The sequence below is a fragment of the Anas platyrhynchos genome, chromosome 11 (assembly GCF_047663525.1).
Source record: "Anas platyrhynchos isolate ZD024472 breed Pekin duck chromosome 11, IASCAAS_PekinDuck_T2T, whole genome shotgun sequence".
Lineage (NCBI taxonomy): Eukaryota > Metazoa > Chordata > Aves > Anseriformes > Anatidae > Anas > Anas platyrhynchos.
Window position 1 is genome coordinate 19029941 of NC_092597.1, and position 27960 is coordinate 19057900.

Consider the following 27960-nt stretch of genomic DNA (forward strand, 5'->3'; position numbering starts at 1 on the left):
AAGACACTGGTGCAGCTGCTTATTAGAGAATATGTGCACGTGCCAGCCTGCAGTGAAATGTACTTGAAATAACCTATGCTATATGCCTCTACGAGGATGATGGCCCTGATGATTTAGCTATTTCTGTTCCAGCTTGAATTATTCATGTATTTGAAAACACTCATGAATTATTTGTGTTTTCACTAAATATATAATTTAAAAACCCAAATCCTTCCGATGAAATACAGAAATGAAATTTTTTGGTCATTAGTGCTGGTGCTCGGAGCTGCTGCCCCCCCTCAGAAGACCCCTCAGCAGTAGGCTCGCTGGGAGCTGCGCTGCCAGGGCACACAGAGGTCTTGGGCACTAGCAGCGCTGCCGACTGGGGACCCTGATTCAGCAAGAAAGAGGAAGAGACTTGGATCTAATCCTCAGCTTGTCTCTTTTTCTTGTGAGTATGGGCTTTTCGAGAATGGTGACTGTTTTGCATGTGCAGATTCCGGCTTTAAGAGTCTGCTTTTGTGGCCTTTGTTCCATGAGCTTCTGCATCTGGATTTAAGGTGTCCAAAGAAAGGGCACGATCCTTGCCTTACAAAGTCCTGACCCTGTACAACCACCAGGCTGCTTCAAATACACTCAAGTATTTTGGAGATGTAACTTTATCCTGGCAGCCTCTATGCTGTGTCCAGTCCTGTCCATCATCTTCAGCCTGACAGAAGATGGGCAACCAGCTTACAACTGGAGCACATCACATCATGTGCTCGGGCTAATTCAACAAAAATGCCTTTGTGCTTGATCCAGATCAAATTCGTCCTGCCACGAAATCTGGGAGTACAGATGTGATATTAATAGATGTGGAAGCGCAGCCTCGGCCTCCTCCCCTCCCCAAACATCTGCAGCGGAGAGGGAGGCCGGCAATGGGAGGAGGAATCCTGCAGGGACAGCGGTTCTGCTCTCGTTTAACTGTGTGAGCTTCCCAGCCCTTGCATTAATTTTGAAGAAAGCACTTTGGCATAACTGACAGAAAATCTGGTCCCTTTACCTCAAGGGATTAGTTCCTTCCAGGGGAAGTTTGAATAGCTGCACTCTAATAAAGCATCTTAACATAAGATGTCGTTTTTCTCATTTTTTTTCCCCCTTGCAACTCTCTCATTGCATTAGGACTGCTCTGTACTGATTTATTAGTAGCTGTTTAACCTCTTTTAGCTGTGGATCGAGCCAGAAGGATCTGGCTGGCTGAGAGGCCTTGCTTTCACCTGGATGCAACCTTGCCATCAAGTTCATCCCTGCAGTGCCCAGCAGCAACCACTGAACCCTGGTAAAAATTGTTCCTTCTGTTCCATTGCTTCTGAGAGACCAAGACATATGCTTTTTCCTGCTTAAAATATATACATATATACATATTTATGTAAAATTGACTCACAGTTTTCCATCCTGTTCCCTATTCTTTTATTTAATTTTTTTTTCTGTTGTATTGACTTTATGTTCCACTAGAAATTTTTCACTTCCATGGCTTCTGCCATAAGAATTGAGTCCTCCCCCCCAGCTGTTAGTTGATTAACGTGCTCTCATGTACCCTATAGCAGCGACCCCTTATGCTGAGTGCTTGGTGCTTGCGTGTGTGCGCATGTGAGTGAGTGTGTGTGTGTGTGTGTGCACTCAACAAAAGCCTTTTCTCTCTTCATCTCTGTACTCTGGGACCGAGGCCAAGTTGTGATTGTAATAATGTAATCTCTTCTGAATACTTGAAGTGATGGGGAAAAAAAAAAAAAAGAGAGATTTTTGAAAATGAAATAGATTAATCTATACAGCTAGAGGGGGGAAATCATGCATTTTAATTAGCTCCTAAGAGTAATTTCCCTTAAAGTAGCATAAGCCAGGTGTGCAAAAGTATTCTCCTGCCTTGAGAGTCTAGCTTGCCTTTCTGGAGTCCTTGAGTCCTTGGAGGAGATGGTGGCAAGCGACGAGTTCCTTCAGGACGCTTCTCTTGAAGGGCTTGAACATAAGGCAACTGGACAGGACCTGATTTTCTGAGGCTGCAGTGGGCCTGGAGAAATGTTTTGTTCCTTCACGTAGGTGTTTATGGGCTGGCTGTATGAGTCTGGTCTTTGCCTCTTTGTGCCAGGAGTGCAGCACAAATCTCTCACCTCTGCAGGCTCTCCAGCCTCCTCTCCCAGATCTGCAGCCCTCCACGAAGGACACAGAATTTCAGTGAAAGTGCTGGTTTGCCTCACTCTGAATTTTATATCCCAGCTAGGTACACTGATTTTTTTTTTTTAACTTCCTTTTCAATCAGTCACTTTGGCATCATTATGGCTTGGGTTCTCTTTTCTGAAGTCTGTTTTAATTCTTTACCTTTGTATTTTAGCAGCGAGTTGCCTTGAATTTACAGTTCCTGTTCAATTCCTCTAAGAATAGCACCTAGGTTTCCTCCTCTGCAGCTGCAAACAAGGTTTAAAAGCTTTTGGGATTTCTTGGCAGCTAATAACTCCCAGACTTCAGCATAGTTCATTTTCGAAATGTTTCTCATGCTTCAATCTGGACAGCGTTATGCAGGTCAGGGAATCCTGTCAGACTGGGGGCCAGGGGAGGATGTTCCTTCAAAAGCTTTTTTGGCAAATTAAAAAAAAAAAAAAAAAAAAGCCAAAAGGACCTTTAGGAATACTGCTTAATATCATTTCCATCCAAAATAGGAAAAGCACCTGTAACTTATGCCAAGCACAGGACAAAATAAATAAAAAATCCCCAAGCAAAGACCTCCAACTGGAAATATTTCCTGAATGATCTCACTGAGAATCCCGTAAGTGGCTGGATCAGCTTTGGGGTGAGAGAGATATGGGCCTGAACTCCTTATTAAAAGACAAGAAAAAGCTTCAGAAAACAAAAAAAAAAAAAAGAGCCAAACACGGATGCAAGCTGTTAGGGCCGCTAGGATTTTTTTTGTTGCTGATTGAGCCCGTTCGACGTTTACGTCGGGACGCTGGGACGCAGCACAACTCGTGGTGGGCAAACAGGTCCAGAAAGCATCATGAAACTATGCATGTAGCTTTCATCCTGTGCCCACACTAGTGCAGAGGCAGACCCCTTAGGGTGAATATTGTCTTTATAGGCTGGGTATCAGTACCAGAGATGGCGCATGGGGTTGAACTGAACAGCAGTGGACTTGTTTCATGTTGTCCTGGCCTTAGGCAGCTCACTCAGCTGTGCTGCACTAAAAGTGCACATGTTTGGTGTGTTGCCCCACAAGGATAGAAGCTTTTAGACTTTTGCCATCACAGAGATTCCCGAAATCTCCCCGAACAACCTGCAAGGTGCTAGCCCTACCAAATTCATTGCCAAGGCAGGGTTTCTCTTTAATTGCGACTGGATCTTTGCCCATACTTGACCTGGAGTCAGATGCTGTCTTTGCTTTTTAATGATGCATTGGCAATTAGTATTTATTTTAGATTTAATCAGCAAGTGCATGTCAGCTAATATCAATAATTATGATTGTGCTGTCAGGGAGGAAGGAGATTAAACTTTAGAAGGTCACATCAAAACTCTGAATCTGATCGCAGTGTAAGTCCTAGGCAAGGCTGATGGCAATAACAAGGGAAAGGTACTTAGCAGGTTTAGAGGCACGAGCCAGAGAAAAACAGACAAGATTTTTCTGTGTAGTTGGGCCAAATTGAGTCACTAGGAGACACATTTGGATGTCATATTTTTTTGCTTAGAAAAAAACCACCTGTTTGAAGCTGGATCTGTGCTGTCCAGAATTTCTGTGACTTGTGCTCTGCTTCTCTTCTGCTCTTCTGAATGTTATCCATTCAGAGGGGTTAAGCTGGAAGTACCTTAAGAAGTGAAATCCAGCGGACCTTGCTTCCAGCTACACTGAAAATATTGCAGGGCAGTTTTCCTGATGCATTTCTTGCTGAGAATAAGAAATGTAAACCAACTGAGCTGCTCAGATCAGATGTTTCCAACCTGTGAACTGCAAATGAATTTGAGAGGCCTCCCTCCTGTTTTAACAGCCAGGAAAGAGAGCCCTGAAATCTTTCTTTTCCATTGCAGCATATGATGATGAGATAGAAAAGACTGAGACCTGCCAAAACAAATCCTCGTTGAAAGCCTGCTTGGAGCTTTAGAAATGATTTGAAGAACTTATCTGAGTTGAATTAGCTTGCTTAATCACAGCGACACTTTGGCTGAAGACGTTCCCTCGTCACGGATGCACTGCAGGCTGCGTGGTGTAATTCAGAGACAGGGACTGGATGAGAACAGCGAGTCCCCGCGTTCGTACCGCCGTCTGAACACCCTCAGCTTGCCAGACCGATGCGTTTCATCAAAGCGGACTTCTCTGTCACAGTGTAATAGCTGACAGCGAGGTGTGAGCCTGTAGCTGCAAGTGTATTTAGAAGAGAAAGTAATGCATTTGCCATATGGTAGAAATCGATGTCTGGTAATAGATGTTTCATATATTCCAAGAACATCATTTGCTCCGAATGAAAATTCATACTCTTTAACTCTTTTTTAGCTGGCGGCCTGCTTTTCAAGGCAAGGTCTTGGCTAATTCTGCTTTGTGCAGGATGGTTCTGCTTTCCCTGAGGTCTCAGTGCTGAGTGCTGCAGCCTTCCTCTGCCAGTGCCCTCCATGGCCTCAGCTTCATGTTGCCTTCATCCGTGGTGCCCAGGGAGCTAAAGGTGGAGAGCAAGGCTTTGTCACAGGCTCAGAGCACTCCAGGACTGTGCCCATTTCATCCAATGCTTATTTGGAAGAAGCAGAGACATTACAGCATTATTGCATAACTCAATATTTCACTGGGTTTGGAGTTTCATGTCCTGATGTTTCATTGAAAAAAAATAAAAAAATCTTTTGTTTTAAAAGTTTTAGTGCCCTGCTCTGTACTGTTCCAAAGAGCCAAGAAGATGAAACTTCTTAAAGTTGTTCAGAAAAAGCTATTTTTGTCCACATACAAATTGCTGTATAAATAAAAATAATTCTTTATCTTGAATAAGTATGTAGTTGCAAAATGCTCAGTTACTTATTGCATTCTTAAAACAAGGAAAACAGGAAAAATACTAAATAATTTCCAAGGCTCGAAGTAAAGCAGAATCTTGTTTTCAGGAGAGGAGTGATCCTTCGGCACTTGATAAGAGCGGTGTTGACAGGTTTCCTCTGGATAACTTAAACCTGATTCCTCTTAGCAAAAGCAATGCCTCACTCTTTCTGAGTGTCTCCAGTACAAATCACCTCTAAATCCTCTTTATACATCATCTTTTAGCAGCAAATATGGGAATGCAACTGTGTATATGTATATTCTGGCCATAGTTATACTTTTCTCCCTGAGATATCTCCTTTTCCCCCACACCATATGGCCCTCTGATCAAGCTGTGTAACTTGATGTGTGTGCATGTGGAGGTCCTGAAAAGATGCATGGCCAAATCCAGGGGCATTTTAAAATGCAGGAGCTTTGCACTTCAACGTGATCCCTTCTGGTGCCAAAAAAATTCACAGGTTCTTATGTGAGTTGCAGGGCTGTGTGGTGGGGTTATGTGTTTGCTTTGGAGCGGAGCCTACAGCCAACCCACAGGGATCACAGCCCATTGTGCTAAGTGTTTTACACACACATAATGAGTAGCTGTATCTACCCCCCAAAAATGCAAAATGCCTCTGTAATGAGTCACTTTTGAGAGGCAACATCCAGTCATGTGGAGAGAGGAACAGCTGAGTGAAAGAACTGGGAATTTGTCTGGAGGCTTGGCTGTGCTCGCATGGCAAATCTTGCTGAGGTTGCCCCTGCAGGTCTGCTTTCAGCTTGTTGCCAGCTGCAGGTGAGAGCCTAGGGAGGGAACAAAGCATTCAGAAAAAAGAAACAAGAAGACTTTTAATCTACTGTTCCTCCCTGCCTCTCCAGGATGACAGCAATGGTGTTACGAGAATCTGTGTGTGTACTTTCTTCGCACCAAAACCTGTTTGCCCAAGAGAAGGTTGGAAAGAGGAAATGTTTTCTCCTTGCTTCTGCACATACATGTTTCTGAAAGCTCAGGATCAATAGATTATTTCTGCATTTTTTGGGTGTATGTTGCCTGCTTGTGTAGTATGCAGAGAGGAAACTCGATTGTGTGTCAGGAAGGTGAATGGGCTGGACATGCAGCAGAAGCTTAACAAATGTAAAATTTTAACAAAAGTCAATGCACTCCCTGTTTGTATCAGTCTTGGACAGTGGGTGGAACTGATCCAAGTCATAAAGTCTTTTAACTCCAGTGAGGGAAAGGATCATGTTGTTCAGACCGCCATCAAACAGGGTGACAAAAGTTATATCTGATGAAGACGGTGGGGCACGTCATCGGTTCAATACGAGGGAACAAAAACAGAGCAGAGAGTTACAGCCAGCGTGCTGGGATGGACTCCAAGAAAATAGCAGAGCTGCTTCTCTGTGTGGATGAGACATTAACAGGACAATGGAGTGAAGAAACACCGTCAAAAAAAAAAAAAAAAAAGACCTTAATTTTCAGAGAGTGACCTGATCTAGTGTTGTCTTCTTCCTCCTGGACTAGTGCATGCCCTTTTTGGCTGGTGCCAAAAACAGGTGCAGAATAGGTTTTGGGACCTTGTAATGGCCCTGAAGTCTGCAGCTCTCTGCTTTGTGATATGCAAATCACATGTAGCAACAGAGCAAGGCTTTTCAGTGCTTTTTTCCACCAGTCAATGAGACCTTGGCTGCAGCAGAGAGAACAGAGTCCAAGGCGTCTTCTCATGGATTGTTTGGATGTTCTGCTGGACGAGGTTTGTGATGCACAGACCCAGCATTTTTCCCAGCAAGAGTGGAAGAGGAATTTAAGACGGAGAAGGGAGAAAGGAGACTGCTGGTAAGGAGCAGAAAGCCTGCATCTTTTTTACCTGATGTGTATGTAAGTGTCCCACTGCAATCCTACAGCAATGGCCATAAACCCTGGCATAAAGCCTGAGCTGCAGCTTGTGCATGAGAAGATCTGAGAAGCAGCAGGGACCAAGGTACCTGCTTAAACCCTCTGCTGTGCTCTCAGGTGGCTGCCAAGGGATGAAGCACAGCAAGGAATTATTCTGTGCTCTCCTGGAGAAGCTGGACAGGTCTACCAGCAGGAACGAAGGCAGCTGCAGGAAAACAACCACTCAAGACATCAGCTGGCTTCTGGCCTACCTGGCGAGACCTGCTGCAGTCATTCTTCACATTTCTACATTGGCTTAACCCATAAGTCCAGTTGGTGCTGGCAGATTGCATTTTTATTTATTTTTTCTCAACCTATGGGCCTGGGTCAAGATGACTATCTGCCTCACAATGGCACAAAGAAGAGCAGCTTCCAGGATCTGAGGCTTGCAGATAGGGTGAGAGGACATCTGGTCTCACCCACACGGTCTGCTTTTAGCTGGCTGTGGTACCAGGGACAGGCTCTGGGCAGACATTTCTGAAGTGGTTTGAAGTGGAGAGGATGAAGGGGTTGCTGAGGATTATAAGGACCTCTTTTGGAAAAGCAGGAGGGTCTTGGGGAGAAGGCTGGGTGAGAGAAGCTGACAGATGTGAAGAGCTGCTTAGATAGGGGAAAAATGTCCACAGAATGAATTGAATTTTCTAAGAGAAGCCATGCAGAGGTATTCCTGTGCAATGCCTTCATGTGCTCCTCCATACTGTTCTCTACTCAATGCTGGTCACCGTAGGAAAAGTTTTCAATCTGGTGAGACGCTTCTCTACCTTCAACCCCTACAAAATGCTCATAACAAGCAAACATATACAAGTTTTGGCTTTTTCAGGTTTTTGTTATTTAAAGAAAGAATCATCTCAAGCGAGGACAATCTATGATCAAACTGTAAAGGTACCTCAAGGATTTGCTGTATGATAAGCACGAATAGAGATTGACGATCTAAAATTGAAACAGAAAGATCCCCCTGAAGCCCCTATCTGAGAGGTACACATCTCTCCCACACACAGAATCACCTAGGGTCAAAATCTCTCCTGGTGTAAACTGGCAGAAATCCATTGAATTCTCCCATAAATCAATTTAATTAAAAGTGTCTTCTGACGTGCCTTTGTTTAGTAATAATGTTAATTTAAGAAGGTGTTATGGTAGGAAAACTAATCCCTTCTTTATACCCCTCCCCCCAACTCCCTTGGTTCAATTTGGATGTTTTAAAAATGTATTTATTTTTCTAAATGTGAACAATAAATATATTGTTCATGAAGAACCTTTTGTTCTGCCAATACATTTGTGAGGAACACTTATTTGGACTTGTGTGCTGGGGAGGGAGGAGAGAAAGAGCTGGTGCAGTTTGCAGGTATAAATTGTCCACGTATGTAACAAAGATATGTTCACCTGATAAAATAAGACCACCCTCCCTGCAAAACTATACCTGAAGCAGAAAAAAAATCATACTTTTCTGAACCTCTGAAATTATGTGATTTATTTAAGAACTATTTTCTTAAGCTTTCCTACAAATCTGACTACTCCACCGGGACAAACCCATTAGGCCCAATTTGGCCAAATACTCCAGAGCCTAAATTCACCAGCAAATCACTTAACCACAAGCTTAACTTTAAGCACGAGCTTAAGTCTCAGGCATTCAAACCATGCCTGTGTGATTTATTCCTGGCCCTTTGGAGAGCAGGAGGAATGTAACGGGGTCAATCCACAGCTGATAAGGATGCAAAACCGAAGTGACAGACAGAGGTGCTGGGAAATATTTGCTTGACTCTGAACTTGTGTGTTGGCTGGAGAGGGAGCCCTGGAAAAAGACTTAGTCTGTTTTCTCCAACTTCGTGTGATTTCGTCTTGATTTTTCACATCTCCCTTTTCTATGTCAGACTATTTTCCTGCTTTTCACATGGGCTCTAGCCAACCCTAAACTTCAGGTGATCTTCCCCAGCTCTTGCTGATGACAACACGCAGCCCATAGGCTTTGGGACTTCTTTGGGGGAAAAAAAGACCAAAAAAAAGACACGTTGCCAGTCTGCTAGATAGTTTATGGTTGTCAAGAGTCAGATCTCATACAGGTCTTTCTCCCTCTCAGTCTTCAGTGCATGTGGTGCTCTGTGATTTTGGGTTACTTACATGGTATGGAATATGTGTGTTCAGCATTTCTCAATTTTTTGTTATATGGGGGTCTTCCAAAAACCTAATCTTGTAATGTTGGGTGTTGCTATGCCTATCCTCATTTGTCCAGGAGAGCCCTAAAACCAAGCCGTGCTGGAGACTGCCAGTCCAGTCACTCTTTTCAGCATCCTTGTGATGATGGTACTACCATTTCCAGTCTCTTTCCTCAGGTTAAAGAGAAATCCAATTTATGCACTTTGATACAAGGTAAAAGCATGTGTCCTTGTGCAGCAAAGTGATACTGTATGTCTGGATTATTTTTTTTCTTCTTTTAGTCCACCCCAGACCCTGGTGGATGGGCTCCAGCCCTGTCTCAAAGGACACAGCTGGTGTCTTCTCCTCCTGGGTCAGTAAGGGCTGCACCTTCCTTCATCTTCCCTTTTGTACTGAATACAGACGTGCATTTTTTTTCCATGCATGAGAAAGAGCATCGGGTAAGTGCTGTTATTGTGAGTCCTTTCACCATTCACTGAAACCATATTTGCTTTATTAAAGCCATTTTTCTCTGAAGTTTCCCCATCATTCGCTGGCTGTGTTGAGCTGATGAGACCTCCTCACCTTCTGAGATATTTATAGGTTTACTAAAGAATTTGATGGACAATTTAGTCCTTCAGAACCAGGATATAAATTTTAGCCTGCATTAAGCAGGAATATATTGGGGATAAACTAATATTTCTTACTTAAAAGCCTTATTTAATTTGATCCAAAGCACCTTATTTTTCAGAATTAAACATTACTGTTGGAAGTAATTTTAAATTTGCACAACGTTGAACCTAAAAATAGTTCTGAATTGACTTTATAAATGCATATGTTCTTTCCGGGATTGAAAGAGGAAAAAGAAACAGAAAGGGAAAAAAAAAAAAAAAAAAAAAGACTGCAGGAGCTAAAATAAAAACAAAATAAAAAAAAGGCAATCCCTTCAACACCTAAATAAAACCCACTAAGTGTTGAAATGAGGTCTAAAGATATTTGTTAAGACTCTGAAGTATAAAGGCAGCAATTATTTCCTTGCAAAGTCTCTCTTTAAGGACTTAAGTAAGAACCTGGAGGAGGCTGCCTCCAGCTAGAAGGAATTGCCCCTGTTTTTATCAGAAGTGAGGGGAAGAAAGGAAGCAATTATGCACTGAACAATAGTGCATTAAGCAGCCCCATTCTGTTCTCAAAACCAGGATCCCTCCCCAGTGTGTTTTCCAGCTGGGCGAGAGGAGGAGATGGCCTCCTGGGGTTGGCTCCCCGGCAGGAGCAGGGACAGGCAGGTGCTGGAGAGGGAAGGAGGGAAGCACTGTGGGACCTCTGAGGTTTCCCTCTTCCCTTCAAGGCCTTGTGACTGGAAGAAAGTCATCCTATGGATCCAGATTTTGTCTTTCCTGTTCCTCTTCATTCTGGCTCTCTACACCCACCGGCTGCCCTAGCTGGTCTCCATGGCTGGAACTCATCCAGGAGCTTCTCGACAAGAAGTCCTTGCATCGTGCTCCTTCCTCGGTTTCCCCAGGCACTTTATATCATGCCAGGAGCATGATGTGGTTTTGCCATGTCTCTGTCTTCCCCTGTTACCTTATCCCAGCAGCAGGAGATACTATGCATGGTTGCCCCGTGAAATCAGCCCCAGACTTCACGCCAGCTCAGATGGGGATGAAACGAGAGCTTCACGTGGATTCAGCTCTCAGGCCTAGGGATTTGCAGGAGAGGATGCAGAGGTATCTGATTGACCAGAGAGAGGAGGCACAACACTTTGCCTTCGCTGACCCATTTTTCGTTTTTTCTTTCCCCATCCTTTTGCAGCAGGCTCAGAGGCCCCTGCCTTGGATGTTTATTTCTGGTCATCATCTGTGAGAAGCGTTTCACTTCCTTCCTCTTGAGCCTGTCTCCAGCTCTGTGTCTCTGGAAGGCTGTACATAGCATGTGAGCAGATATTTCTGCACCCAGGGGTTAATCTGCTGCTTGAGTGACTGCAGGGGTTTGAGTGGAAACCGCCTCAATGTCTCAGTCATATACCTGTGCCCTCCACACCTGCCAGGCTGCCAGATACTTCTCCTTCATTGGCGTGCTGCCTTGTGTGTGCTGGAGGGCACTTTCCCCCTTTTGTTCTTCCTCTGGATATTGCTGACTTCAAAGATATTTTGTTCTCCATATCTCCAGGTAAAACACTTGAGCACATGATGGGGTAGGGCTGACTTTTTAATGAGAGCAGATCATGAGGTCAGAGAGTCGACCAGTGTGTCTTCGGTCAAAGTGGGCTTGTTGCAGCCTCTCTTGGGACATTTTCTGCAAGATGTCTTTTTTTTTTTTTTTTTTGGTGGGGGAAAACCAGCCAAGATAGGGCTGCAGTGACCCCAGCAATTTGTATGTCCATCCGGGCTAAAAGAAATTGATGGACGACACATGGACTTCAAACTCATGTAGTGATGGGACCTTAATGCTGTCTTTGAGAGAATGCTCTAGACACCACCCTGCCTAGTGGCATGGACGCAGCCCCTGTTGGGCATCTGAATGTTTCTGCACTCATTATACCGTGTCTGTGCAGCCCACGAAACAGCAGGTCAGACCTACTCATGGTTTCAGGAGCAGACTTCCCCTTACCAATACTATGAGGCTGGAAGCTTGCACTAATTACCATCCAAGCCCAGCTCCGGGGTTTACTGGCAGCGAGGACCTAAAGTCAGTGACAATTTTGGATGGGTCTGGCAAAGGTGAGAGCAGGGCTAAGTGCTTCACAGCTGTGGCCCCCTACCAGGTGCCCCCAGTTTATCTCCCCTCTGCCAGTGCAGTAAGGAGGTGATAGCCAGCAGGAGTGAGGGACATCATGAAGGTTATGGAGCTCAGCTGTTCTGCTGACACCCCCACCCAGGGTATATATACCTCTCCAGCCCCACTGCCAGGGTTTTGTGTCTCCTTCTGGCTGTTGTTTGTGCTGGAAATCCTGGTTTGTCCTCCCCCACTTCACCAAGGTAGGCCTAACGCTCTAGTTTTGTTAAAAGGTCATTTTCTTTAATTTGAGGATGGGTCTGTTGCTCTGTTTCTGTCTCACCAATGTGCTCCTTGTAGCTGGGAACAAGCTGTATAACCTGCACACGGCTCCCTGTGGCCCCTCCACAATGTGTAATCCTGATAAAGCAACATCTGGGCTGCAAGCGTGTGAATACCCAACGTGACAGCACCTCGCATTCCTGGTTTATGCTTATTAATAACAAGCTGTAAAAATAGCAGTCAGACAAGATGAGATCATACAGCTGATTGTGGGATGCCATATGCTGTCTGTTTCACTGAGTGAGCCTCATGCAGAGGAGACTGAGGGTCTTTTGCAAGAGCAGGGTGGGACTGGGGGGTGGCAAGGGAGTCTATGGGCTCTGTTCTCTTTGAAGGAGCCCTTTGGGAGGACAAATGTACCCTGGGTTTTGGGTAGTTTTACCTGGCTGTGCCTCTCTCTGTCCTGCTGTGGTGCGTATAGCATGCAGACACCTTACAGCACAGTGTATCTCTGCCTCCTTGGGGTGGTAATACCTTAACAGGGTCTGAAAATTGTGTTTATTTATTTATTTATTTATTTTTTACCTCTGTTTATTTTAAAACTAAGAGTTAAAAAACCCCAGTGAGAGAATGCTGGACCCATTTACACTTGCACATGCTTCAAAAAGATGATGTAGATCTTGGCTAGCAGTGGAGTAGCAACATCTGTACTTACAGAAATGATATTTCCAGCACCTAGCAGCGTCCTATTCAGCCTTTCACAATCCCCTAGCTGAGATGCGTTACTCTAGATCAGGGCACTTCAGGCTCTGATAGTTAGTGGACAAATGCACTGTGTCAGAAGGATGTGGGGGGTGAGGATCTGCTCTCTGCTAACCCCAGCTGAGGTGCTGGTGACCTCGTTTGCTCAGGAGATTTGTCTGTGTTGCACCTGGGTGGTTTATGGCAAACAGCAGAAACAAACTTTCTGACTCATTCCCCTGCTGCTTGTATTCTGCTTAAGGAATTCATTTTCTAATGTATGTTGTGGCTCCCTCGGTGGCGCCCTGGCCTGTGGAGCTATGTGTTCAAACCCCCTGTGGCCCTTTGCGTGATCCCCTTGGTGCATTGCTGCCCTGCCAGAAGGGCTGTTTCTGGGGGGGTGAGTGTAATACCCAAACCAGCCCCTTGCTCATTTGGCCTGAAAGAGGCTCAGGTGCAAATTAAAGCTTGCAAAATCAAGGGAGAGTGGGACCTTTGGTCATATACCACAGGTTCTGCTGTCCCAGGATGTGTGCATGAGTCACTGTCTGGAAATCCAAGTGGCCAGATGTCCGCCAGATACTGCTGCACTCAAGCTGCTAACTCCAGCAGGAAGGGCGAGGGGAAGGGGGCTGCTTCTTTCCCCCGAGGTGGCAGGCAGGTGAGCGTCCTTTTGGGTGCCAGGGCACGGGGCCGGCCCCAGGGGAGGCATCTGCAGGCAGCTGGGCCCATCTTGCTGTGCCCCCCAGCTCGGGATGGAGGGGGGCTGTTGGAGCAGCTGCTCTCAAGCACTTGGGCTCCAGCTGCTCTTGGCTGTGGCGGTGCCTTGCACAGAGCAGTGCGAGGGACCCCTGCAGGCCCCTGCTCCCAACAGCTGGGGAAACACTCCAATGGGTTTTGCTGGTGCCAAAGGCTTGCATTTCTTAGCACAGAGATAATCTCTGGGGATTTGGGCCTTGCTGCTCCCCTCCAGCTCCTGGGCTGCGATCTCCATGCAGAGCACAAGCAAACAGACTCCTTCTACTCCTGTTGCTTGCCTTGGGAGTTTCTGGAGGCAGGGATATGCTATGGGTTGTGTAGTGGCTTTGCTACTTCAATGATACTATTTTTTTAAAGCTTTATCTTCTGTTTTTATCTCACATTGTTGAAAAGCCTGGTGGCAATACATAATGGGGATATCCTAGTCTTTGCCAGCCTAGGCAGCGGTACATGAGATTTTTATGAAAATCGAAGTAGCTAGTGCTGAACTTGATAAACTCGTTAAAACAAGAAACACAACAGTCCTGCTTTGAGAAAAGTCACTCTCTCTCTGGGAAGAAAGCAATTTTCCATGGAAAAATGTGTGACTAGATCTAGCTGACAACTTGTTGGCCAAGGCTGGAGGTCCCTCCTTGCTTGCTATCCACCTCCAGCCTGCCCCACGGCCCTGGGCTCATCGGTTATGTGCCTGTGAGTGCATTGTTCACATACAGACCCCAAGGTGGGGGTGTATGGGCTGGGGCTCCATACTGCACATGCAGCAGAAAAATCCCTTTTTTTATCTGGCTCTGAAGGAATCTTGCTGGAAGGTGAGCCAGGGCAGTGTCTCTGCAGGAGGCTGTTGTAATTGCCAGATTTGGGATGTTGGGGTCTGAATAAATCCTTGCTTTTACTTTGCTGGGATAATTCAGGCTTGAGAGCTGAAGTGACAGCTTATATCCAGGCTTTTCTGTTTGGCTTGTCCAAGATTGTGCATGTGTGTATGTGGCTAAATGCAAATAAGCTGCTCCCAAAACACATGCAATCCCAACTGCTAAACTTATTACCTGCATGGGCTGGTGGTGTGTGTGACTGAAGACCCTGTAAATTACCTTTTTTTTTTTTTTTCTGCTCAGAGTGAAAGTGATACTGGTGCTGTAGTCCTTGACAGTAAGGAATGGCTCCATTTCTTGTTGGGCAGGTTTGATTGGCCGCTAATTTACTCTCCCTCCTCTCATAATTCAGCACAGCTTTCTTGATGCACTCTGCCAGCTCTCACCAATTTGCTGCTAGGAGGATTTTTCATGCAAGTGAATTGTGGATTCTAGTTAAAACATGTACCGAGCACGCTCCTGCTTGATGGCTCTGCTCTTAGATGTCACAGGAAGAGACAGTGTTTTGTATAACTGCAAGAAAAATACCATGTTCTAATTAGTGTAATTTATAGTCCCTCGCAGGCTAAAACAACAGCTGATGAGTCATGAAAGTTCCTCCATCTGACATTTGCTGAAAGAAATGTTATTTTAGCTCCCATGACTTTTGGGGAGGGGAAAGAAGTAGGGTGGGGCAGAGGCAGTTGGTCTGAAACATCTCGCCCTTTCTCCAGTGCCTCCCTCCACCACATATTTCCTGTTTCTGGTGTGTTGTTCTGCAGTGAATAAACACTGATTATGACCAGGTCTAATTATCAGTCATGCTGGCCCTGGTTTGTGTTCATATCTGGAGCTGCTGAGCTGACTGTGGCTGCTGAGGCAGGAGGTTTTGGTACCTTCAGTGCTGCTGTTGTTGAACTTGATGTAGCAGACTGGAGGTCTGAAGGCTGAGGTCTCCCCATACCTTATAAATGGACACCAGTGGGTTGTGAATGTATTTGCTGTGGTTGGGTGAAGTCTGAACATCATGTGGGACCCTCAGCTTCATTTTCAAGGATGATCCTACCCCACTGGCTTGCGGTTCTTCCTCATCCTACATGTATGATCCAAGATTGTGCTCAAACTGGTTTCTGCAAAGATGAGATGGTGAGGTTAAAGCAGAGTGCTTTCCAAGGTGGATTATTCACTCTGAACTCCTTGCTTGATGTCTAGGCAAGCAGTTCAGGAGTTGCTCCTCATCTGGAGGGTCCTTCCAGCTTGCCCAGGATGCTGCCCCTGTCCATGTAAGTCTGTGTCTGACCATCAGAGGTCAGCAATGGACCTGTGCCCAGTAGTTCCTCATCTTGCAGCACGTGTCTGAAGAGTCAGCTCCACTTGAGTGTAAGGGATGCCATATGAACCATTTTGTTCAACATGTGTTGTCCATGCATGTGTTTGGAGTGGTTAGTGACATAAAACAAGATTCTTGGAATAGTCATGTCTACAGTGAGATCTGTGAAAGGCTGTGCCCACAGCAAAGCTGAAGATTGCTTTAATGATTTTTTTCATCCCGGTGGCTTTCTTGTTTGGCCACCATAGTGTACAGGAATTCTTCGGTTTCTTTTGTTGGGAGACAAATGATTATTCCAAGACTAAGTTTTTTTTTCTTTTAAAAAGAGTCTAACATGCACTCGTTCAGGCATTTCAAGAACTCATGGAGGCATTGGAAATCATGTGCTGGAGATGGAAAAGAGGAAATTGCGCCCAAACTGAAGGATTCAGATTTGTACAGATTTTACAGAACGTTCACATAATGACATGGCAAAAATGGCTCTGGAAGTTGTTGGGACTGAGTCTGGCAGCAGACAAAGATGCAGAAAAACAGAACTTATGGAAAGGGAACCTTGCCAAAAGGGGGTGGTGGGGGATGTGTTAAACAACCAAAAGACAGACAAAAACTCAAGGTACTTAGTAGTGCTTTATAGGATTTTTTTGATGATGCCTACATAGCTTGCTGTGTCTGGAGCAATGTGTGACTTTTGTTTTCCAGGCTTATCAGGGTCAATAATAAAACAAGACTAAAAAAAGCTAGGGAAAAAATTGCTTTGTTATCCATATGCAAATACTCTTTGTGTGACTACAAAAAGAACAACTGAAACAAAGAAGACCTGAGCAGAGTGGTGCAAGATAGCAGGTTTTCTGGCAGGCAGAAACAATTTTAAGGTGAATTTTCCATTTATTTTCATGTCTGTTCTCAAGATGTTGTATAATCCATTGCTGGCACTTGCAGCACAGAATGATTTTAGAAAAGTAGCGAGGGATTCAATAATTTCCAGAAGAGCTAATTTCTCAGGGTGTGCTATATCTTAAGGATTGCATTTAACCTGAAAATCCCCAAATCTTCAGGCAAATTGATCAAGCTGCTGTTTGTGAAAACATTGGCTCAAAGAGTTTTTGAGTGGATGGATCGTTCATATGAGCCCTATCACCTTTTACCAAGGAATTGCCAAGAAAAAGAGCATGAAACAAATTAAATCTTTTTGTGGATATATTCGCTCTTCATTTTCCTTGAGTGAAATCTGGAGAACTGATGGCTGAGGAGCTGAGCACTGCTCCCTTCAGAGGACTTCTAGTTCTTCCCTTCTTTCATCTCATCCTTCTGCCTCTCTCATCAGTTGTGGTTCACAAATATTGCCTCTGTTCCTCCAGAGCACCAAGTCAGGGTCTGAATAGTCCCATGGAGAGCAATGGATTTTATTCTTCTGTTTGTGCATGTACTTACCCTGCAGAATGGGAACATAACCAGAGATTGCTGAGGCATCAGTGGAAGATTTAATAGCTGCTTATTGATATTTTTTCCCCTGGGCCTATGGGTAACAGCTGGGGTAACTTTCTGCAGCCAAGTGTGGTAAACATTTGCCATTGTGAATGGAAACATTTTCCTTTGTTGCATGTTAAAGATAGTCTTGATGAAAAGTCTAATGTTGATGTCTCAGAGGGCCCCTTATATGATAACGAAATGCTGTTATAGCTTTGTTATTGGAGCTTTGCTAGGATGAGCCCTGTGTGTCACAGGGCAGGGAGGTGGCTGTGAGCTGTTAACTTTTTTTGTGGCTTCCCTCTCAGAACGGGCAGTAGGCTGGGGAGTTGCTACAAAAGCATTTTGATATGAAAATTCAGTTATGAAGGCTGCGGATGGCACGAGGCAGGGATGGTCACAAGATGCAGGAGGGTAGCTGCAGCTCAGTAGTGTAGAGAACCACCACTAGGTTGTGTTTTCAAGCAAGAGAGGCCATCACAGAAGTCAGTTGACCATCAGACCTGTCTTATGACACTACGTATGATGCTGTTTGTCACAAAGAGGGCTGGTGATGGGTTGGCTCCGCAGCTTGATAGGATCTGGCCTGCAGTAAGGCAGCTCTAGAAAAAAAAATGGAGTTACCAGAGGCTCGGGTGCCTCCTGAAGTTTTTCTTGATGTGTTGTCTCCAGAGGTTATGTCTGCTGAGGTGTCTATAGTCCCTATAGGGTCCCAGCCTGGGTTTGGATACCTGAGAGGTTTGCCTGGACGTGTCAGGGGCTGGCTACATTTATCCCTTCTGCCACACATGCTGTAAAGAGGTCAATGGCTTGGACAGAGGCCAGAAGTATGGATGGTATTTATGCCTCTGAGGCAATTCCTTTGTGATCCATAGACCGCTCTTGACAGATGAAGGCACCTTGATAGTATTTAAGCTCTTTATTTTAAGGAGCAAAGTCCAAGGTTGGTCTTGCACATCTTATGCCTTTGTTTCTCGTGGAGTTAGTACACAGTTGTGTGCCAGGATTGTGGTAGGGCGACATCTATGACACCAAACCTCGAGTCCTAATCTTTGGTAGACCTTCCTATTCAATTGAAAAGATAAAATTCCTTGGGGAGCTTGAAGTTTCAGACCCTTAGAGCATTCCTGAAATTTTTATGAAGTGATATTAAGAAAATACCTAAGGCAATGTTCAGATGTGGCAAGCAAAGTTGCCCTGAAGCTGCTGAGACTTGCCATTTACCTCTTTGGTGCATTCTGGAAGACCCAAATAAAGATGCCATGTTTTTGACATGAGTGAGGGTGCAAGCCATGTGAAATGCCTCGATAACTGTGCAATTTGCTGCTTAAACTGGAACCTGGCAAAGCTATTTGTGGTAGGCAGGCAATGCAGTTTTCCTCAGGTGAGGACCTGAGCAAAAGCACATTTGTTACTCTTAGAAATTGCTTTTCACCACCTGCCATATATCATAATCAGTGTGGTTGGGGGAGCAAAAAGGGGAATGTGTCCTTTGCTCTGCTCCTCTGTGTAAACAGAAAATCTTATCTGAAAAGCTTTAAATCTTTTTGGAAAGGTAGCCCTCCAACTATGGGAAGTGAAAGTCACTTCAAAATCCCTCAGTAATAAATTGTGCTGCTTATACAAGGTCTTGTTCTACTAAGTGTAGATTTAGCATATGACACAGGGGGTGAGAAGTTTAGCAACTTGTAAGCATAGCTTGGGTTCCCATCAGGATGATAACAGGCATAAAAGCAAATCCCTCGTCTGGATCATAATTTCCTCCTTTTTGATAGAATACAATTGATGGAGCAGTTGATCAGGAGTCTGAGAAAAGTCTGCACCTTAGGGATTTATGAAGCAAAGGTGAATGTCTTTCTCTTAAGTAACTACTTTGTCTTGCTGGTAACTGCATTTTGCAGGTCTTATCTGCAGAGTCTCATCATACCTAATCAAGGGGGTCTGATTTTTTTTTTTTCTGCAGTCCATTAAAACCCTGGCTTTCAATTCAGGAGAAACTGGGCTCAACTTTAGCAAGGACAGACAATATGTGTATACAAAATGTATACTAGCCTTGAACTTGAAGCAGTTAAGGTGAGATTCAGCAGTCAAATCAAAGACTGTCAGTCAAGCAGATCTGTGTCGTGTGTTAATGTGATTGAAATGTCAAATCTATTGTGCTCAGTTATGCAGAAACTTCGCAATTGATGTTCATGGTCTTTATATTCCAACACTTCATCTGAGCGCTGGGAAATGCTTTGCTATGTGCTTCTGCCATTAGGTTGTCAGTCAATGCACTGAAATAGAGTGGAAAAGTCCTAGGATGACCACTGCTTGTGCTGTTAGGGAGTAATAAGGTGGTATGAGGCAGGTTGAGTGCCCCATTGAAGCCATGTCCAGGGTAAGACTGGAACAGAAGGAAAGAAAGATCTCAAGGGAAAGGATGTGGTTACTTGTGGAATTGATTTCAGAAAGTTGTCAGTTGAGAATGGGGAAGAAAGCTGCTAGATTTTCTAGGAAAGGCTCCTGTGGATCAGTGTGACAGTATAAGATGGGCTGCTTTTAATAATCTCTTCATTGTTCTTGCAGAAATAACTCTGAATCTGTGCTCCAGCCACTCCATCTGTTTGAGATGAGAACTCCTCTTTCCTTCCTTTGCTCTCCCCTCTGCTCTCTGCACTGTCATTTTTTGTTTGTTTCTGTTCTCCAAAGTTTTTGTAAGGATGGAGTGAGTTTGAGGCAATAGACAAGGTTACATGCACTAACCAGTGGAGTGCACTGACTTGTTATTGAACCTATTTTTTACATCCCAAATACCTTCATAAAGGAAATGATTTAACTTTTATACTCAAAAGTTTAAGCCAGGTAGTTCTGGTTTCATAATGTAAAGTATTTCAAATGTCAATTGAGGTGTACGGTGCAGCCTTCCCGAACAGTGTGAGATGCTCCAGGTGATACTTGCTGTGGGAGGGGACTGCTGCCTTCACTCACTGGGCAAAGCAGAAGAGTAGTGCTTGGTTTTCTGTATGGTTATAAAAAAAAATAAAAATAAAAATCAATTTTCTTCTACCAAAACACCCAGCTGTGTCCTATTACTTTTTTCAGGTGAACTGTCACTGCTTTCCTTTCCTGGGCCAGTGCGTGTCAGGCAGGAGCCTGACAGCTTCCTATCTTGATAAATGATGTGAGCCCAAAGGGCAGTGTCTCAGCCGGTGCTGTGCCGGCTGTGAGCGTGCGTGCTGGCCAAGGGAGCTCAGGCATTCTTGCTTTGGGAAGTTTACACTAAAGGTCACAAGAAGATTCATCATGCATAACTTTTTTTTCTCAAAGACAGTACTGAGAAGTGCTACGTGCCAGGAATGGATGTTGGTGGTAATAAGGAATAGCAGTTTACAGCAGGCTGAAAACTTAGGTAAAGAGACTTTACCTGCAATGGTCCAAAGTCCTTTCTGGGGAAATGACCAGACACCTGCAAGTCTGTCAGCTGCAGTTCAGGTTAAAATGTAAGGCCTTATTTGATAACCTACATTGAAAAGTCTTCTCTAGACTGCAAATGTATCTCATTGACTTGCTTTTAAGACTTGCCTCCTTCCTGAGGGTGTTAGGTGTGTGCAGTGTCAATGCTGTATTTTTTTTTCTAGCTCTGTCCATCTGAAGGCTTTGCACTTTCAGGGCGTTGGTGGGATATTTGGGACAGGTAGGTGTTGGAAGCTAGGAAGCTGTGCTGGTGAGCTAATTAGCATGAGCTGATAAGACTTGAGCTGCAGTTGTTCAGTGAAATAAACTTGTACTGTCATGTTGCACAGCTGTGGTTTATGTCTAGCTGTAAAGCTTATGAAGCTCTTCGTGAGCCCCAGTGGTAAAAACAGATTTCAGTTCCTGCTATGTCCTGTTCCCCTGCACCACCTCACTTCATCCTGCCCCCAAACGAAAGGAAGGCTTTCTTCTGTAACATAGCTACACATCAGCTAGAATAGCTTTGGCTTGGCCTGGCTGTGAAATAACACTGGAAAGGGGAGGGGGGAGGGGAGTTAAACCCAGAATGAAAGCCTGAGAAACCCAAAAACTCATCAAGAAAAAAAGCAGGATTCCCAGTTTTTGTAATTTGTAAGTAAATGCTTTTGTTATCAGCAGCATTGCTATAGTTCATGCTATTTCCCTACCGTTGTTAGCTTGCAGTAATATTTTATCCTCCCTTTCCCACAGTTCTCCTGTCTGCTGTGTAAATGAGACCTTGCATTTTTCCCTTCAGCATCCGCTTTATCCTCTGGTTCTATCCACAGACCTGAGGATGCTCTGCATGTGGAGGAGAAAAAATGAGCAGAGTTAATTTCCTGGTATCTGTTCTGAACATGACTGCTGTTAATTATTAAGCTTGACTTCTCCTGGCTGCAAAAAATAAGCTTTTTAAAACAATGCTCTATGTGCTTCTGTATTCTACTGATGGTTTGTGAACTACCACCCATGGGTGTGGTAAATGCCCAACCAAGCTCTGTCCAGCATTGTGCTTTTAGTCTCAGTTCTGCCGTCAGTGTGCCTCTGTCTCCTCCATCTCTGATGAAACCCAGCAAATTTCTTTTAATAATACTTCAAAAAAGGTCATGTTTATTGCCTGAACAAAATGTTGTGACATAAGATTTCTGCCCATCTTGTACAAGCAGTGAACCGGTTGTGTCTGGCTGCTCTGGGATGTGACACTGAAATGCTATCCACAGCCACTGGCTGATGAAGAGCCTCAGGTTCTGTTAGACCAGGTCTGATAATCTTTAAGGTGTCGTAAAACTCAGAATTAGTTTTTGTAGGGGTGGATGTGCCCACTGCATAAATGGATATTGGCTATAAATATTCCCTTTTCATTATGTTGCTGCAGTGAATGCACAGCGCTGTTAATGACGCTCTGCTTTAATACCACAGTTAGTGCTTTTACTCCCCCCAGGCTTTGAAATGATTGACCGGTTATTGTCCGGGAAGTGAGTAGCCTTGTCTTGTGCCTCTTTGGGCAGGGATGGACAAATATTGAGGCTGTGCACTTAATAACTTTCACTTGTGTCACATTCCCTGGAGATCCATGAGCAATATATTTCTTGACTCTAAGGTAACAGTTCAAATGAAACTTTGATGCCCTGAAGAATACCTGCAAAAGACAGAGCAACGATCCACTCATCCTGGGTCCTTGTTTGAGCCTGAGACATAAGATGCAGGCTGGAATCTGATGTTTCTTTGAACCCAGATGCAGCTGAAATTAAAGAAACAGCATGAAAGAGCTGAGAGCAGCTTGGCTGCCTGTTTGAACGTGGTGTTTTCTACCTGCTGGAGCACAGGGAACAAGTGAGGGCAACATCCATAGATAATGGCTTTTTGTTAAATAAACTGGAGCTTTTAGTGGAGTGTAATGGTACTCTGAGGAGAGTGTAGCTATGATGGTTTAAAATAAAAAAGAGGAGGATAAGAGTGCAAAGGGAGGACCTAATTGCAAGCCTTTCAAAGGGGGAAATATGAATTGGGTCAGTTCTCTGCCCTGTAATTTTTTCTAATCTAGCTTGCTGTAGTACCTCATGCCGTTTGAGTTAATGTCCATAGCACTGGGATCTTTCCTGCTCTGTAGACAAACAGACCTCCTCATCCTGACCTCTGGCCAGGTCCTCAGCCCAACTTCTCCCTGCCTTCATTTCATCCTTGTCTCACTTCTTCGCTCACTAGTGCTTGGGGATGGTCTAGATTTTTAAGGGGCAAAATGAATCTTAAATACAGGATTTTCAGCCTCTGTAGATCTGTTTTCTACCCTACCTTAGAAATGGATCCATGGCAGAGTGGTGCAGCCTACTTTTACTTCAGATTAAGGTGTGACATGTTCTGAATGCTGATGTTTAAAAATATTGAATATTTTTAAAAGTATTCTGAACTGGGCGAAAGGTGATAGCTATTTCTGATTATTCCCCATTATGTGCTTTTGGGGAAAAAGTCACACTTAAAAATACATACAGTGCCATTATCCATCATACTACAGTGCTTACAGTAAAGCAGTTGATCACACAACATAAATAACAAGCTAGTGGAGCAACATGAGGAATAAAGCTGGCAGGAGGACTTGAAGATGAAGGGAACAATGAGGATGAAATCCATGCCATGACAGCAAAACATCACAGCTGGAGGATATCAAGGCTCCTAGTTACCAACAATGGAGCTGTATTAGAGATGTGGGTGGATGCATTCTTTTATGGGAAGAAAAAGATGAATGGGCCAGAAGAGAACCACATTGTAGGGTGTTTAGGTCCCTCACAACGCAGGAGATTTTTGTGAATAAATAGACTTTTGGGAAGGATTTAGATGTTTGCTATGGTACTGCTGTACTGTGCTGGGCCCTTTGGCTGAACATCAGAGTTGTTACAGTCATTTCTGAATCTTTGGATGGGGACAGAGGTCCAGAGGGCAAGAAGACCAAGGTCATACGGAGCCTGGCTGTGAAGGGAAAAAAACACTGTACTTTTTAGGCTGAGTCCAACTGTAGGATTGAGGAGAACTGAGGAAGTCTCCTAGATCCTCTGCTGTGCTGTACTTCTTATCTTAAAAAGGTGTTTTTTATAGTGTTGTGGTTTAACACAGTGTCGTCTTTTATGAGGTCTAATGCGTTTCAGTAGTATGAACAGTTTTATGTTCCCTTTCTCCATATGAGTGATACTTGATGGAGTTTGCTAGTGAAAAGAGGTTCTGAACAAGATTATTCCTTGGTGGGGAAATGGGACAGGGTGACATGATGGGTTAATCTCTACTTTCTTGCATCAGAGCTGCTTTTCTAATTAAAAATGCTGGCTGGCAGTTTGTATTATCAGGAGAACACTAGAAGCCTGGGCTGTGCTGAGGGCTTGCAAGCAGCATTTCTCCCAAGCTCTGGGAGCCACTGCTCTGTGCAGTGGTGAAATGTGCTGGAAACTCTATCATGGCCTGGCAGGCGGACGAAGATATTCAGCCATTTACCAGTTAGTGTGAGCAAAGTGATAGCAATTCCCAGGAGCTAAAGCCTAATTATGTTTCTCTGCTTGGGGATCAGTTGAACTTTTAATGAGAGGTTGGTGAGGAGAGGTGGCTTTTTATTGCAATTGAGGAGAGGGAAAAGCTTTGCTGCCAGGGAACGTGGCCTCATTGCCAGTGCTGTCCAAAGGCAGATGACACAATAGAAAAAGCAGCGTTTCTCATTTTATTGAGCGACTGGGCACTTTGGATCAGTTAATTGTTCTTTTTTTTTTTTTTTCTGTGATATGTTGCTTTTTGGCAACAGTGCATTGCTTTGCAGAGGTGAGTTTGCCACACTGTTCCAGGTTCTGGTATTTGGTGTTGTTCTCACTACCTCTGTTTGAGGAGGGAATGGGACACAGGTCTCTTGTGACCAGCATTTACAACTTGGTCGTGCCAGATATGGATCTACTGGTGTACACACTGATAGGAAGAAGGCTTGTTTCCTGTGCCACTGACATCAGATCTTGGACAAATAATTTGTCATCAGTCCCGAGTCAGGTGCATTGATATTCTGCCCTTTGTCCCTCTGTAAAACAGCAGCAGTGCGGAGTGGTAGGACGTGGAGGTGCCAGAGGGCAGGTGTGAGTGCTGCCAGTTTCCCAAGATTAATTCAGAGCTTGCTTTCCTGATTTTCCTTAGGTATCAGCCCTTGAGATTAAAGATTGTACGTGGGACTGTTGGTATGAAGTCATGGGCTGGCTTTCTGGAGTCCATGTCCATATAAAGTTTCAAATCACCTGCTCTGGGAACAGAGCCAGTATCAGTTTAAATCCTCCATAGGGAGAACAAACATTTGGATAAGCCATTCCTGCGAATGACAGGAGAGGCTTCTGGGATGTCCCTGACAAAGCAGCTTAAAAAGCCTGTAATGTGTTTTCTGAAGTCTCTTCAGCCTGAAAAATATTCATTTTAACCTGACTGCAGGACCCACCATGCCTTCCCTTTAAGTTAAACCCCTTTCTATTTTCATTCTATTTTCTGATTACTTTAAAAACCTAATTAAAGTCTACTGTTGCTATCAGCATTTTGGGACTTTGACCATCAAGGGTCTGTCAATATTATTCTTGCCATTCTGCACTAATTTAGTGCAGATTAGGTCTTTTAAACCACAAGCTTTTCAGATATAGGGTGGTATAGCTTCAGTAAGCAAATGCTGATTGCTGCATGTGAGAGGAAATAAGCTCAGCTGTGAACAGAAAAAATAATTTGGTGGTTTCCTCTGCATCCCAGCTTTTGTGATGCTGAGGAATGGATAATGTGATAAGCCTGTGGGTATGAAGAGTGTGTACTCCTCAAAGGGAGACACAATGTTCCTGTAGTGCTATTAAAAAGTTTGTCTAATGACAACACTGTTTTTAACAGGATAATATGAAATTTACTGCCTCTGCTGCTTCTGAGATGTTTTTAGTCTAAATGTTTTAGCTATGTGGTGCCTCCACAGGAATAAAGGCCCCTGGGAGCCCTCTGTGCAGCTCATCTTTACCTTCCTTCATAAGCTTTCCTCGGGCAGGGAACATCTGGAGGAACTTCTTGGATAACATTCTTGGGCTTGAAAAGGAGAAGATAACTTCACACATAACTAGTCTTTGAATGGATGCTAAAGGGAGTAGGGAGGGGTGTTCTGTGTAACATCCCTTGTGCATGACCGTGGGTGCTGGGGGAATATGCTGAGGAAGTGATCACACAGGCTCACATACTTTCTGTAAATAGCATCTCCTACAGATGTTGGAGAAAAGATATTGGGATAAATGAACCACTGCTCTAACCACTGATTCCTATGTTCAAGCAGTCATCTGTATTTCTGAGTGTAAATCAAAGTCCTGGAAAGTAATTTTTGCTGTAAAAAGGTTGGATGTGCCCTGTGTGTGTATCTGGCGTGCTAACATGGCTGAACCTCCAGCTGAGACCCTGGCAGGGTTTCCAGTCAGACGCAATACTGGCTGAACCAGAAGAAAGCATCTCAAGTCAATCCAGCTGGCATCCTGCTGAGTGTTTCACCTTTTGTTATAATCTTCTCGTTTACTTGTCTTCCTTCTTGTGATAGAGCTCTTGCTGTTGCCCACAGATCTAACTATCATAATTCACACTGATGCCTGGAACCCAAATGGTTAAATGCATTTGGCTTTGTCCTCATCAGTCCCTGTAGATTGTGTTGCAAGAATTGAATGAAATTGATAGAGCTAGCATTACAGTGAGCAAAACCCCCTGAAGAAAGACTAGATGGGTGGATAGAGAGAATGACCCCAAAGAAAACAGCTGTCAAGGGCAGCTATTGGTTTATCTTTCATGGAAAGAGAGACGTAATGAATTCTAAATTAAGAGAAACTAGAGGCAAGGCTGTTTATCAGCTCTCTGCTGCAGCATAAACAGGCACTTTAGAAGTATCGACTGCAGTCTCACTTAATGTACCAGGTACATTTCCTCAGTGTCTGGGAACACCGTGCAACCATCAGGTTAGGCTAAAGCTGGGATATTGAAAATATGCTAGGTAAGGGCAACATCTCTTTCATGTATTGGCCTCTTTTCAAAGGGCCTTTGGACAGGGATTTCTTTAGTTTCTGAACTAAAAGAGCAGTACATAAACTTGCAGTCCAAATGGCCTTCTGCTTAAGAAAGCCATAAGCTGCAAATGTAAGTAAAGTCCCCAGGAAAAGCCCTGTGTAAATGTCTGTTCCTGGTGGACATGCTGAGAACAAAACAGCTCCTGAGTTCAATATGCTACAAGAAATGTCAAAATGTTATCCCACCATCTTATCTGTGTACATCATGAGAATAATTGTATCTTTGTAACCCCACTGTTCAGACTAGCTGTGTATTTATCAACTGACCAAGCAGGGGTGGTAAGCTATCTGACAACTGACTCCAAATAAGATAATGAGACTGACTGATGAGTTGCTCTTGCTGTTCCTTACTTCACTTTTTCTCCCCTCTGCAGTCTGTCTCTGAGACAGAATCAGAAGTTATGTCAGTCCAAGGAGCACTTTGTGCCACAAGGTTATATTCACTCAGATTCACCTCTAACTTAAAGGAATTTGACTGCACAAAACATAACCTAGATAAGATTCTCTATTACGTGGTTCAAAGAAACACAAATATTTTGCATGTTACCCACCCAACACATGCCTGTGAAAGAAACTCATCAGATTCTAGTTCACTGCAGTGACTGACATCTGAATCTGTGTTTTTGGCCAGCGTTGCCAGTAGCAGGCTTTTTAAGAGCTAATATATGCCATTGGTTTCTTTGACAAGCTGAAGAATGTCTCTCAGGAGCTAGTGAGCATTTGGTGAAACATTACTTTTAGTTAGATTTGACGTGCATTTTGATTCTACCATGTCTTTTGAGCTCTAGTGTTTCTTTGTCTTGTCTTTGGACAGATGGCAGCAGGAGGCTTCTGTAGCCAAATAACCTATTGGTTTGCTGGCTTTTGCATATAATTGCAATGAGCTGTAGCTCTGTGTTGAGGGGGGATTGAATTTTAAAGACTGAGCCACAAAGCCAAAGGCACTAAAAGTGTCCTCACTTCTTTCATCAACACCACTTTCCCTTAAATGAAGTGTTGAAGATGAATTTGTCTTGATGGGTCAGCCTAATGTGGCCAAAATCCAGATGCCAAGGATGAATATGGCTCATTGTTATCTCCTCATGAAAACAATCCTTGCCATCCTCTGAGGTGCTTTGACTCTTGTCCTCACTCGACCACATGCTCTTTTGTCATTTTTGCACATTTTCATGTCTTTAATTAAAAGAAAAGGCCTTCTCAATGGAAGA

General features: G+C 44.1%; 2 long non-coding RNA genes across 2 annotated transcripts in view; both read left to right on the forward strand.

The window, feature by feature from the left end:
• The window catches only part of LOC101799467 (uncharacterized), a 60577-nt gene extending 52480 nt beyond the window's left edge, over window positions 1–8097 (forward strand). The window contains exons 14-17 of the long non-coding RNA XR_011812161.1: window positions 251–430; window positions 1186–1297; window positions 2135–2236; window positions 4030–8097. This is a non-coding gene — a long non-coding RNA (uncharacterized lncRNA). The remainder of the gene's footprint in view (window positions 1–250; window positions 431–1185; window positions 1298–2134; window positions 2237–4029) is intronic.
• A 3810-nt stretch (window positions 8098–11907) lies between these two features.
• The window catches only part of LOC110351235 (uncharacterized), a 53562-nt gene continuing 37509 nt past the window's right edge, over window positions 11908–27960 (forward strand). Inside the window, exon 1 of the long non-coding RNA XR_002398404.4 lies at window positions 11908–12031. This is a non-coding gene — a long non-coding RNA (uncharacterized lncRNA). The remainder of the gene's footprint in view (window positions 12032–27960) is intronic.